At 50.5% G+C, this 11,936-nt stretch overlaps 1 long non-coding RNA gene across 3 annotated transcripts; it reads left to right on the forward strand.

Moving 5' to 3' along the window:
• The first annotated feature begins 940 nt into the window (after nucleotides 1-940).
• On the forward strand, nucleotides 941-7,708 carry LOC140632096 (uncharacterized). Of its 3 annotated transcripts, XR_012029626.1 has the most exons (4): nucleotides 941-1,330; nucleotides 1,830-1,984; nucleotides 3,574-6,465; nucleotides 7,042-7,708. It is a non-coding gene; the product is annotated as an uncharacterized lncRNA (long non-coding RNA). The 3 variants fall into 3 exon arrangements; XR_012029625.1 differs by lacking the exon at nucleotides 7,042-7,708 and having other exon boundaries at nucleotides 3,574-6,897; XR_012029627.1 differs by lacking the exon at nucleotides 7,042-7,708 and having other exon boundaries at nucleotides 1,833-1,984; nucleotides 3,574-6,897.
• The last annotated feature ends 4,228 nt before the right edge of the window (nucleotides 7,709-11,936 follow it).

Raw genomic sequence — 11,936 nt, forward strand, 5'->3', positions numbered from 1 at the left:
TTTTTTTAAAAAAAGGACTTTTTCCTGGGGAGGACAGAGACAGTCTGAGAAATATGGTTTGGTGAAGAATTATTGGAGTTTCCACTAGACAATCATATTTTGGAGGGATGAGGGGACATCCTACTTAAATGGGAACTTTGCTACAAAAATCCAGGAGCCTGTCTACCAAATGATAAGGAGCTCTGGGCTGGTAACAATCAAGCCTCGAGTCTGTCTGAGTTGATTAGCCTTTTGCCAAAAGGCCCTGGGGACGTCAGCACCCCTCTTTGGGATTCAGGTTCTCCATCCATACAGCAGGGAGAACCTGGAAGCTAGCCTTCTGCGGCCCCTTGGACTCTGATGCGCTCCTTCTGCGCGTTTGCTATCCTAGGCATCTCAACCTCTGCCTCGAGGGTTTAAATTATCTGGACAAATAAGTGTTTGTTTTCTAGGAACCAACTCTATGTGCCTTGAAACTCAGGGGATGCCTATAGTGTGGCCATAGCCCATTCACACGGCTGGAAGCCTTTTTTTTTTTTTTTCTTAAATCGGCGGTGAGAAGATAACTAAAGACATCACTTTTGCGTTGGCTCCCGTGACAAAGTTAGGTGCATGTCTCCACATACCGAATGGAAGATATTTTGTAAGGAAAGGGTCTGTGCCAGCTTCTGCTCCCTCTGGCGCAGGGGAGTTGGTAGTTGCGCCCATGATGTGCTATTTGTGGTGAGCTCTCTTTTCAGAACTCCACAGCCCTTCGCAGAGCTTTCCTTTGGGAATTGTTACATAAGTGCCATTTGAGCCTGTACATTCCCCCCCACCCCGAGATTTTCACATCCATCCATCACATCCACGTTTGCTATCCTAGGCTCTCTGCGCCTTCAGCCGGCCTGCGGGCCGCACCTCGCCAGCAGAGGCCGCTCTCAGAGGCGGGGGGGTGGGGGGGTGGGGGGGTGGGGGGCCACCCTGGGGATGCTCAGGCTTTGGAAATCCAGGGGGTTCTCAGAGCTTATTTTGTCCATGGAGGCCTGGTCCCTGGTCCCCGGCTTTCCCATCTCCAGAAATTGGACCTCCTGTAACTCCAACCCGGTTGCACGGAGGCGCGCCTGCCGTCGACGCATGCAGCTGGCTGGTGCGGCTCTTCATTGAAACGGAGCACCTGCCCGGTTTTGTGCCTTTGCATAATGAGGACACGTAGCATATTCGAAGTGGAGGTGGCCTGATTCTCTGCCCCTGGGGCTAATGCGGCTGTTTATACGGAGGAGCCAAGGCCGATCCTTCAACCGGAAGGTGCGCTGTCCTGCAGGCTGAAGCATTCACACCGGCCCTGCTGCTGATTTGAAACCATGTTCAGGTGGGTTTTGCCCAGAGTCATGGATCACCTCTGGCCTAAGCATTGCTTTCCTTTCTTCCCTCCCTCCCAACCTCCCTCCTTCCCTCCCTCCCTTCCTCCCCTCCTTCCCTCCCTTGCTCCCTCACTTCTTCCCTCCCTCACTCCCCTCCCTTCCCTCCCTCCCTCCTCTCCTTCCCTCCCTTCCTTCCTCCCTTCCCTCCCTCCCTCCTTTCCTTCCTTCCTTCCTTCCTTCCTTCCTTCCTTCCTTCCTTCCTTCCTTCCTTTTTTCTTTCTTCAAATAGCTTTTCCAACAATTTAAGAAATCCTTCCCCAAACCTCAAGAGAATGACAGAGATGACCTTCAGAAAGTGTGTGTCTATTTACCAAGTCTTGTTTTGGGGTTGGAGTGGGGTGGGGGGCAGTCAGGGTCAACACCAGGATACATCAAAGGGAACTCTGACTTCCCTCGAAGAGCCTGGGGCAGTCGCCTATGGCTGATTTTTCACATCCCTTTTTTCAGCAGTAACCACCGGCTAAGGCTCTGGAAGACAAACTCCTCCTAGTAGCGTGTCTCATCCTACGTGTAGGACGGAGGCCACAGGAGCAGAGATGTGCTTCTTGCCCCAGTTGCTCCTTTGGGCACAAGGATGGATGGCCTCTGCGAGTTACATCCTGGTGAGAATAACCGCTCACGAACACCCCGTATTTAATCTTTATTTTTGAGTCTTCCTAAGCGAGAAGTCGCAGTAAAGGAGAATTGCTGTGTTGCTCCAAGGGTTAATTAGACGTGGCCCAGAAAAAGCAATTTCCTTCTTTCTGCCTTAAATTTTGGGCTTTTCATTCTGAATGACTGTTGGCTTCTGCCAAATGGAGTAAGATAAATGCGAGCTCCTAATTTGAACTCCCCTCATTCTGTTCCCAGCTGCTATTTTGCAGTTTTCCCAAAAAGAGAAAGCTAGTGGATCTGCTGCTGTTGACTCTTCCCTTCTGGCTTGGGGGCCAGGTCTCTCTGGAAGGAGATGTGCCATGGTCCCTCTCTCGGCGGACTTGTCCTGCAGACGTTAAAATAATTTCCATCTCTTTTCTCCCCTCCCCGGTCAGACCAAACATCTTAATTGTGAAGTCTTGCCACTGGGTTCGGACTCCATCGAGGTGTCTAAAGCGACACTGAGATCTTTTTTTTTTTTTTTCCCAAAGGTTACAACTAATTCAAAATCCATCAGCTTGTGCGAACACTTAAAATTGTTCCCCTAAATGAAATTCATCTGCTGTCATGTTACTCAATTACTTGGTTTTCCAAGATCCTTCTTGGTTTCCTCATAAAACACGTGCCCCTTTGCTATGTTACAGATGTTCAAGCGTCAGCAAATTTTTGAGCTCTGCGCTAACTGTGCTATGCAGGGATGTCTTTAAAATCCTTTATTCGTTTCATTCATTCAAGCATTCATTCGTTGTGCTGAGCGTCAGTTACGAAGGGGGCAGATAATGAAGAGGAGCTCGTTCCAATGGTTGCCCTGCTCGTAAATGCCGCCAGATTGAACAGGTCCCCTCATATGGGCCACCCATCAGCAACCGTCTTTGGGACTTAGATGATTTTTTTTTTCCAGCTTTGGCAACAGGAGGGACTTCTCAACAAACTGCTAGGAAGGGTCCCCTCTAGGAAAGCCCACCCGGGACATGGACAGAAGAGATGGCTTTGTGTGGCTTTCGTAAACTGTTTCACAAGTGTCCCTACCACCTTTGAAATAGGTTTTAATTTACAAAATAAGCCATTATAGTGCTTTGCAGTTGTCAAAGTGTTTCCACATACAGTTGAGCCTCACAACAAGCCTGCCAGCTACTACTCGCCCTTTCCTCATCTTTTCAGTACTGATAAGCACCTCGACCAAGGTCACACAGCCACCAGGTCACGGAGCTGGGACCAAAGCCCACGTCTCTCCCCCTGCCCCACCTAACAAAGCCTGATTTCTAAAATATTTTTATTTATTTATGTATTCATGAGAGACAGAGACAGAGAGAGAGGCAGAGACACAGGCAGAGAGAGAGAAGCATGCTCCCTGCCGAGAGCCCGATGTGGGGACTTGATCCCAGGACCCCAGGATCACAACCTGAGCCAAAGGCAGACGCTCAACCACTGAGCCACCTGGGGGCCCCAAGCATGAGGATTTTTAAAGCCTCCCTAAGTGACTCCGATGTGTAGCTAAGGTTGAAAACCACTGATACAGGTGAATGGCTTACACCAAAGTGCCCTTTTATGCTTTCAGATGACCTAGGGGTGTTACAGTCACGATGGCACCATATGCATCGCTGTGAACTAACGAGGACAGAGCAAAGGCTGGCCCAGGGATGCCCCCTTAGCAGGTGAGGGCCATGCTATGTGAGCAGAAACTTGGTAGAGACGAGTGGTGGGGCCTCGTCCCACGCACACAGTAGGGCCAGGAGAATCTCACGGGATCTGGCTGTGCTGTGGCAGGTAGCCATGCGTGCCGGGGTCAGGTGCAAATCCAGTATGAGAAAGGCTGCGTGATTTTTCATGTTAGATTAATGTTGTTAATTCACTTCTGGTTTTAGGGCTTATTTCTTAATCTGTAATGGTGTTTTTGTTTGCCATCAGATATAAACGATAAGCAGGGGACATTTATACTTCCTTTGGTTTGTATAGATGTAAGCAACATTCAAATATAATAAGGTAATATCGGGGGCCTGTGGAAATCTGCTTTAAGGGGGTCCTAGGCTCTTCTGAGTTTGGGGAATTATAGCATCTGCTCTGTAGAAGCTGGTTTTATGTGCCCTGATTTGGGTCCACAGATCTCCCCACCCCCACCTCCTTGGTATGTGGGAGGTTTGGGGGCAATCCCAGCAAGCCCCAGGCTGGACAGCATTGAGGGAGCTTATCTGACACTGGCCTATCCTCTGCCCCTTGGGTTGAAACAGAAGTTATCTTTGAAGATTTTTTAGGCAATAATTAACTGTAATTTCAGGGGAAGGAGATTTGGTCAGTTTCTACACAGTGCAAATTGGCCTTCCCTATCTGTCTTGGAGGGAGCTTTGTGTTCAACTCTGTTATCGGGCGCTTTCCTGGAAGCATTGTTTCCCATTTCAATATAATTGCTTCAAAATAATGTGAAGAGATCAATTGCCACTTGTCAGCTATAATTTTCTGCCACTGAAAAAAAGTAATGTGGGAGGAAAGCAAACTATAAGATGCCTTATTAACCACAACAGAGGGAGGGGTGAAGCTGCCTCTTCCTCCGAGAGGGGCTCATCTGTGAGTGCCCCATCCGTTCACCTTGTGTCCCTGCGGCCCTCCCCACCTCGAACCTACGCCTGCGGCTTCTCTTCCTGGCCAGATCCTGCCCGTCCTTCCAGGGCCAGCTCTAATTCCAGGCCCCAAACATCATCCAGACCTCTCCTTCCTCCCCGATCCTTGGTTTACCCAACTCTTAATGCATTTATTTGACAAATACTGATTGAGCACCGACGTATATGTGGGAAGGCTTTGGGCAGCAACAAGACACAAACCTCAGGGTTTAGACAAAGAAGTGTTGATTTTCCTCAACAAAAGGTGTCTGTGGACAGATTGGGAGTCAACCTCTCAGGATCTCTGGTGGCCTTCCAACAGACGTGGCCCCCCTGGTTATTCCCAACCCAGCCTCTGGGCACCAAATCTTCATTTGAAGCAGGAAGAGGGGGGAACAGAGGTGTCTTCCACGAAGGTCCCTTTGGTTGGGAATCCCAGCATTTCTCAGGACTCTTGGCAGAGTTTGTAAATCAGCTTCCTTGAGGTATGATTGACACAGCAAACTGTACGTATGTGACCTGTACCTTTTGATCAGTTTTGAGAAGCGTAAACACGTGGAACTATCATCATGATCAAGATGGCGAGTGTATCCTCTTCCCCAACAAAATCTTTTCCAGAAGCTTACCACCCACTCTGAAGATTTAGACATTTTTTGTTTCTGTTTCGTTGGCCAAACTTGGTCCTAGGGCCACTCCTAACTGCAAAGGAAGCTGGGAATACAGTGCTTTGGTTTCCAGAAGACAAGGGAAAGGGGATAGAGTGCCAATGTTGGGCCAGCTAATGAGTCCTGTCTGCCCAACCTACCGTTCCAAATGGAGAAAAGACTTGTCACGCAGCTGGTGGTCAGTGCTCTCAGACTCTTACTTGGCATGACCTGGCTGTATCAGTGCTCCAATGTTATAGTAAACGGCCAGGCTGCTCTGCACTCTTCCCTTGAACTTAAAATTAAAAGAACAGATTCCCTCCTTTGCCCCAGTTGCCTACCCATCTACCCAAGCTAAGATGAAGGAAGGGAACTGAATCAATGTTCACCGTGTACTTCCTATACTGGATGTTTCCTGGGTGTCCCATCCTTTCGACGACTCTGTGTACATGGCGTGGGAAGTGTGAGTTCTCTCATCTTTTACCAAATGAGGGAATTGAGACCCAGAAGCGGCTCGCGTGGAATGGCACAGCTCATAAGTCAGCAAGCCACGGGCACGGCCAGCCCAAGACTGTCACCTGTTCTCTTTCTTTCCAAAGGAATCCATGCAGCAGGCTTGGAATGACATAGAAGGTGTGGATTCATGGTCTGACTCCCTCAGGCTCAGAGAGGTGAGGTGACCTGCCCCAAGTCTGCAGCTAGAGAGAAGCAAATCTGGAATCAGAGTCCTCATCTGCTGGTCTCCTGGTCGTTGTTTGTTCTGCAGTGCCCAGCACCTGGCTGTGGTGTCAATGGGGGAAAAAGGCCAAGGAAGGGCAGGAAGCAGTGACCAATCCCAGGGAAAGAGGACTCCAATATTCAGCATAACTTGGCGCTTTGAACTGGCTGCAGGCCCTCACGAGCCCTTCCCACCCCACAGGTCCCCCCTCCCTCTCTAACGCAGGGATCACTCAGCACCTCCCGAAGGCCACTGATGCTGGGCTGGTTCCTGACACTGCTTCTGGAGGATCTGCAGTGCAGACGTTAGGAGTGGGAACAGACTCCCTGAACTGGAATCTTGACTGGCTGTGTGAGCTTGGGCAAGGCATACAACCTCTCTGTGCCCGTTTCTCCACCCATGAAATGGGGACGATTGTCCCACTGCTTCTGTGGGTCTGCTGTCTCATTGGAGGTAGCAACGTGTTCCTGGTGTGTCACCCACAGTCAGTACGGGTGAGCCATGGCGGGGAGCATGGAGGGTAAGAACTGGGGGTGCAGGGTAAGACCCCACTCATCTCCACAGAAGGCCAGGTCCATACATTCAGGCACCCTCAGGTGACTTTCCCAGGCTGTCCCCAACCTGTTGATGCAAAACCCTGTTTGTGACACCTGCCCAGGGAGACCTGACCACCTGGGGCTTCTGGTCATGATCAGTCAGCATTGTGCCAACCTACTTTAGTCCTGAGTCTGAGAATTTGGGACACTACACTCAGAAGGGTGGAGGCACCCCTGAGCTTTGGGATAAGAGTTTATTGCTAGTGATTGTACTTACCCATCCACTAGGGGCCTTTCCTTTCTTTTTCTTTCTTTTCTTTTCCTTTCTTTTCTTTTCTTTTCTTTCTTTTCTTTTCTTTTCTTTTCTTTTCTTTTCTTTTCTTTTCTTTTCTTTCTTTCTTTCTTTCTTTCTTTCTTTCTTTCTTTCTTTCTTTCTTTCTTTCTTTCTTTCTTTCTTTCTTTCTTTCTTTCTTTCTTTCTTTCTTTCTAAATTTTATTTTACTTAAATTCAATTAACACCGGGGTCTTTTACAGAGAGTGCAAGATTCTCAAAGAAGACAAGGCCCTAGAGGAGAGGCCGTGGGAAATGCTTGCAGAGGCAAGAAATTGTCCTTCCTGGGAACTGTCAAGAGATCTCAAAGCAGGGAAACCCTCCAGACTGGTCAATCCTGCCTTCTCAATAAACATATCAAGTAGGTTTCTTGGAGTAAGACCAGGCATTGAAAGAGAGAAAGAGAGAGAAGATCCAAAGTCAAAACCAATTTGAATAGGTTGCATGCTGTGAATCTCCCTGACTGTTCCCGTGACAGGTGACAGCCGGGTAAGCTGCAGGAACCCCTTTAGGGGACCACCTCTCTGGTCCTGGGTGTGGGAACTCTGGTCTCATCAGCCTCGGGTCATCAGCTCACTGGTTGCTGGGAGGGGCTCAACAGGGCACGCCGGGTCCTGGCCTTTGTTTTCCCCTCTGGATAATGGGGCTGGTCTTCGTGGTGCTCAAATGGAACCAGGGAGCCTGGAGCAGAGCCCTTAATGAGGGCCGCTGGATGATGAAAGAGCCCTGAAGCTCCAGCCACCATCCCTGCGCTTTGGAATAAATGCGGCCAGCTTGGGGGACGCGCACAAATAAATTTGAATAGCAAGACACAAATGCGGCCCTTAACTCCGACGAGCAAATAGAGTTTAATAAAGAGGTAAACTGAGACCGCTTTTATTTATTGCTGTGTAAATGTGTTTCAGAAGGTACTGGCTTTCTGCTGCTGCAGAGGCCGGCTCCTCCGCAGCCCTGCGCCCATGCCTGCCGCGCTATTAGAGCCGTAATGAATGAGCCTGGGTGAGTGCGCTCTTCAGGAGGACTGCGGAGGTACAAGATTAATGAGATGAGAGCATTGAAAGGTGCAGCCGGCCCCTGTTTCCCAGCCGCGTGCGATGTCTGCAGCAGCACCTCTGGCTTTGTTTGCTCCACGGCGGCTGACGGGGCTGCTGCGTGGAAGCGGCCCCACATCCCGGCTGCAAAGGCACCTGCCTCCCATCGGCTTTCACCTCCGCCTGATTCGCGGGGACCCCCTTCCTGACACCGCCCCCCCCCCCACGCAGGCAAGCTGTCCCCACTGCTGCCTCTCTGTCCTTCCCACCACCCTGGCCTGATCGAGTCCCCGACAACCCCCCCGCCCCTGCCACGTTCAGGTTTTATTTCACAGCTTCTGCGCACCCCTCTTTGGGGATGCTGATGGGCTCCCTGCTTGGCATACAGATGCCGGCAGCGCCTTCAAGGATGGGAGCTGTGCTGTAGGGGAAAGGCGGGGTATTCTTTGCTGTCCTGGGGGTCCACGGGGCGGAGCAGCTGCCCAATAAAGCCCAAGCGATGGTGGGCCACCGTGAAACCACCCAGGGGTGAGATGGACTTGCCCCAGTCAGGAAATCATAGATTATTTAATGTATAGAAAGATTATTTGGAGGCTGGAACAAGTCTAAGCTTTCCTGGGCTCCCTCTGTATACATCAGCTATGTGATTTCGTGATTAGGAGGTGGGTGTTACACTCATTTGATAGATATGGGCACAGAGGCTCAGAGGGTGGAGAAATAGGCCCGGGTCATTAGGCCAGGAAGGGCCAGATTAGAGACCCCACTCTTCAGTGAGAGCATGTTTTCTCCCTTGTTCTCAGACCACATCTGCACTGTCTTGGCTTGACGTGCAGAACGTTTCTGCTGGGTGGAGAGCAGGTGCCGGCCAAGGAACAGACATCACTGCCCACCAGGTACAAATAGCAGTGCTGGGGGTGGGGGGGTGGCTGGGGGATGGCACAAAGAGCATAGGCAAGAGGAGGCTGTGTGACCCGGGCAAGTCGTTTCACCTCTCTGAGCCTCAGTTTGTCCACCTGTCCAAAGGGTATAATAACAGTACCTATTTTGTTGCATTCTTGTGACCAGCAAGTCAGATCCTACAGAGAAAATACTTAAAAACATGGGGCCAAATCTCACTATAGGTTCAATAAAAAGAAACCTGTGTGTGTGTGCTCTACATGAACAGCAAGAACCCTGAACACAGGTTTGGAGTACCGGTGCACCTCGGAGATACCTTGGGCTCAGTTCTGGACCCCCGCGATAAAGCAAATCACGCAAATAAAGCGGATCCAATGAGCTTTTGGGCTTCCCTGTGTGTACAAAAGCTACGTATGTGTATACAAAGGCTCTGCTGTAGTCTGTTTGGTGTGCAACGGCGTTATGTTTTAAACAATAATGTGCACACCTTACTTTAGAAATACTTTATTGTCAGAAAAACGCTAGCTATCAACTGGGCTTCCAGTGAGTCGCAATCCTTTTGCTGGTGGAGGGCTCTGGATGTTGATGGCTGGGCGGTGGCTGCTGAAGGCTGCGGCGACTGGGGCAGTTCCATGACATAAGGTGACAATGAAGTTTGTCACATCCACTGACTCTCCCTTTCACTTGAACACTTGGAGGCCGCTGTAGGGTTATTAATTGGCCTAATTGCAATATTGCTGTGTCTCCGGGCCTAGAGAGGCCTGAGGAGAGGGAGAGAGACAGGGGAATGGCCAGTGGGAGGAGCAGTTAGGACGCACACGTTTATGAAACCTGCTGTCCTATCAGGGTGCAGTTGGTGATGCCCCCAAACATCCCAATAGTAACATCAAAGATCACTGATCCTGGATCACTGTAACAGATGTAATAAAAATGAGAAAGTTTGAAATATGGCGAGAATTACCAAAACTTGACACAAAGACAGGAAGTGCACAAATGCTGTTGAAAAAAAATGGCACCAATAGACCTGCTTGATGCACGGTCGCCACAAACCCTCAGTTTGTAAAAAAAAAAAAAAAAAAAAAAAAAAAATGCAGCATCTACGAAGGGCAAAAAAAAAAAAAAAAAAAAAAACCCGAAGTATGTCTGTACCAAGAAAGAAAAGTTCAGCTCCTTTTTCCAGCCTAAGATGGACCCAGGTCGGGCCATGTTGGCGATGAGCTGGGGAGGCTGGGGGGGAACCGGTGGTTGGATGGGAGCTCATCATGTATTTGTTCAACAGACGGTTGTGGATCAGCTAAGTACCTGCTCCCACGTTGGGTGCAGACGATAGAGCAGTGACCAAAACAGCCACTGGGAGAGTCTTCAGAAAGCTCCCTGACTAGTAACACATAGTGTGGCAGGTGGCCAGGGCTGCCCAAGGAAACAGGGGAAGGCAGAGAGGGGCACACGGGGGACCCGAGTTGGGGGAGGCCTTGAACAGCTGGCCAGGCATGGCCTCACGGAGATGACATTCCAGGAATGAGAGTGAGCCAGGTGGACAGTGAGCCGAGTGTGCATCTGGGCAAAGAACTTTCCAGGCAGCAGCAAGAGTAGCAGATGCAAGGCCCTGCAGTGGGGGTGTGCCCGGAGCAGCTGAGGGTGGTCAGCATGGCTGGGGCAGAGGGGACAAAGGGGAACAACTTGGAGCAGCTGCCAGGAGCCAAATTCTCTAGGCTTTGCAGGCACCCTGGACCAGGGACTTTGACCTCCACTCCCACAGGGAAGGATGACCTCCAATTAACTGGTGGAGGTGGTCAAGGTGCAGGGCCAGGGCAAGTTGAGGGAACCGTGACCAGGGTTGTCTGGCCCCCCAAGAGGGCAGGAGTAGAGAAATAGTAGATAAGGCTGGATGGAGACTAGAGAAGAGATTTTTAAGAGGCTTTAAGAGGCTGAGAAACTCCACATAATTCTACAGGCCTTAAGTTGTCTGTGGGGGCCGCGGAAGGCCACAAGCTGGTGGGCTCAGCGTAGACTCTCTGAGAGACCGGAGGCCTGGACGGGAGCGGAAGCCATGCCAGGGCAAAGAGCATGTCGACGGCATCATGTGGGTCTGGCCATGGGAGCTAGGAGAGGGCAGAGGGGAGAGGAGCATCCAGGGGTCCCACCCAGAGGCAGGAGTGGAAGCTGACCGAGCTGATGGCCAGGTCGGAGCCCAGCCCCAGCCCTTCGGCCCACATTAATGCTCATTAGCGCATCCTCTAATGTACCAAGAAATTGAATTTCCTACAAAATAACCAGCCAAGTCTCAAGGGAGCCAGGAACCCCATTCATCATAGCCCAGCTTCCTGGGGACCGCGTTGCTGTCCACCCGTGGATTTCCTTCAGTGGGATGCTGGCCTACTGTGGGAAGAGCGGCTAATCGTACCTCTGTAGGTTGGGGTATTTTTTTTTCCACTGGATCTGCAGTTTCTGGGTAAACAGGCATCAAATCAGCAGTCGGTGTGAGCCAAAGGAAAGTTTGCAAACTCACCATGTGGCTCAAATTAAGTGAGTGGTGCAGTCACTAGAGCATGTGTACTAAAACACAAACATTAGAATGTCAGAGTTGAGGATACTCTTTCCTTGTGGCCTTTTAGGGAAGGCAGACGTCAATGTCCTTTCGTGTTTCTCTTCTTTTGAATTCCAAGTAAAAACATCACTGGCAATATTTCTGATGCAACCTCACCTCACCTGGTCTGCCTCCCCAGGGCAGTTGTGCGTGTACAGCGTGTGTGTGTGTGAGAGAGGATGGGAAGGTGTGTGGGTACACGTGTATGGCTGTGGGTAAGAATGGGGAGCTGGTGGAAACGTGGATGCAGGCCTAAGTGGGTTTGCAGCCATTTGAGTGTGTGTGTGTGTGTGTGAGAGAGAGAGAGGCTGCATGCAAGTGTGCAGGTGCATACACGTGTGCGCCATTGTGTGCATGTGTGTGACTGCAAGTGTGCACTGTTGTGTGCATTTATGTGAGTGTGTGCATGTGTGTCTGTCTCAAAGTATGGGTATGGGAGTGTGTGGGTGCACACATGCTTGTGTGCATAAGCACTCGCATGTGCACGTGCATGTGTGTGTATGCATGAGGGGGTGCGAGCGTGGCGGGCCGGCGGGGGTGTGTGTGTGCATGTGTGCCTATATTGTGTGTGTGGATGAGTGAG

The sequence above is a fragment of the Canis lupus genome, chromosome 4 (genome assembly GCF_048164855.1).
Source record: "Canis lupus baileyi chromosome 4, mCanLup2.hap1, whole genome shotgun sequence".
In the NCBI taxonomy this organism is placed as follows: Eukaryota; Metazoa; Chordata; class Mammalia; order Carnivora; family Canidae; genus Canis; species Canis lupus.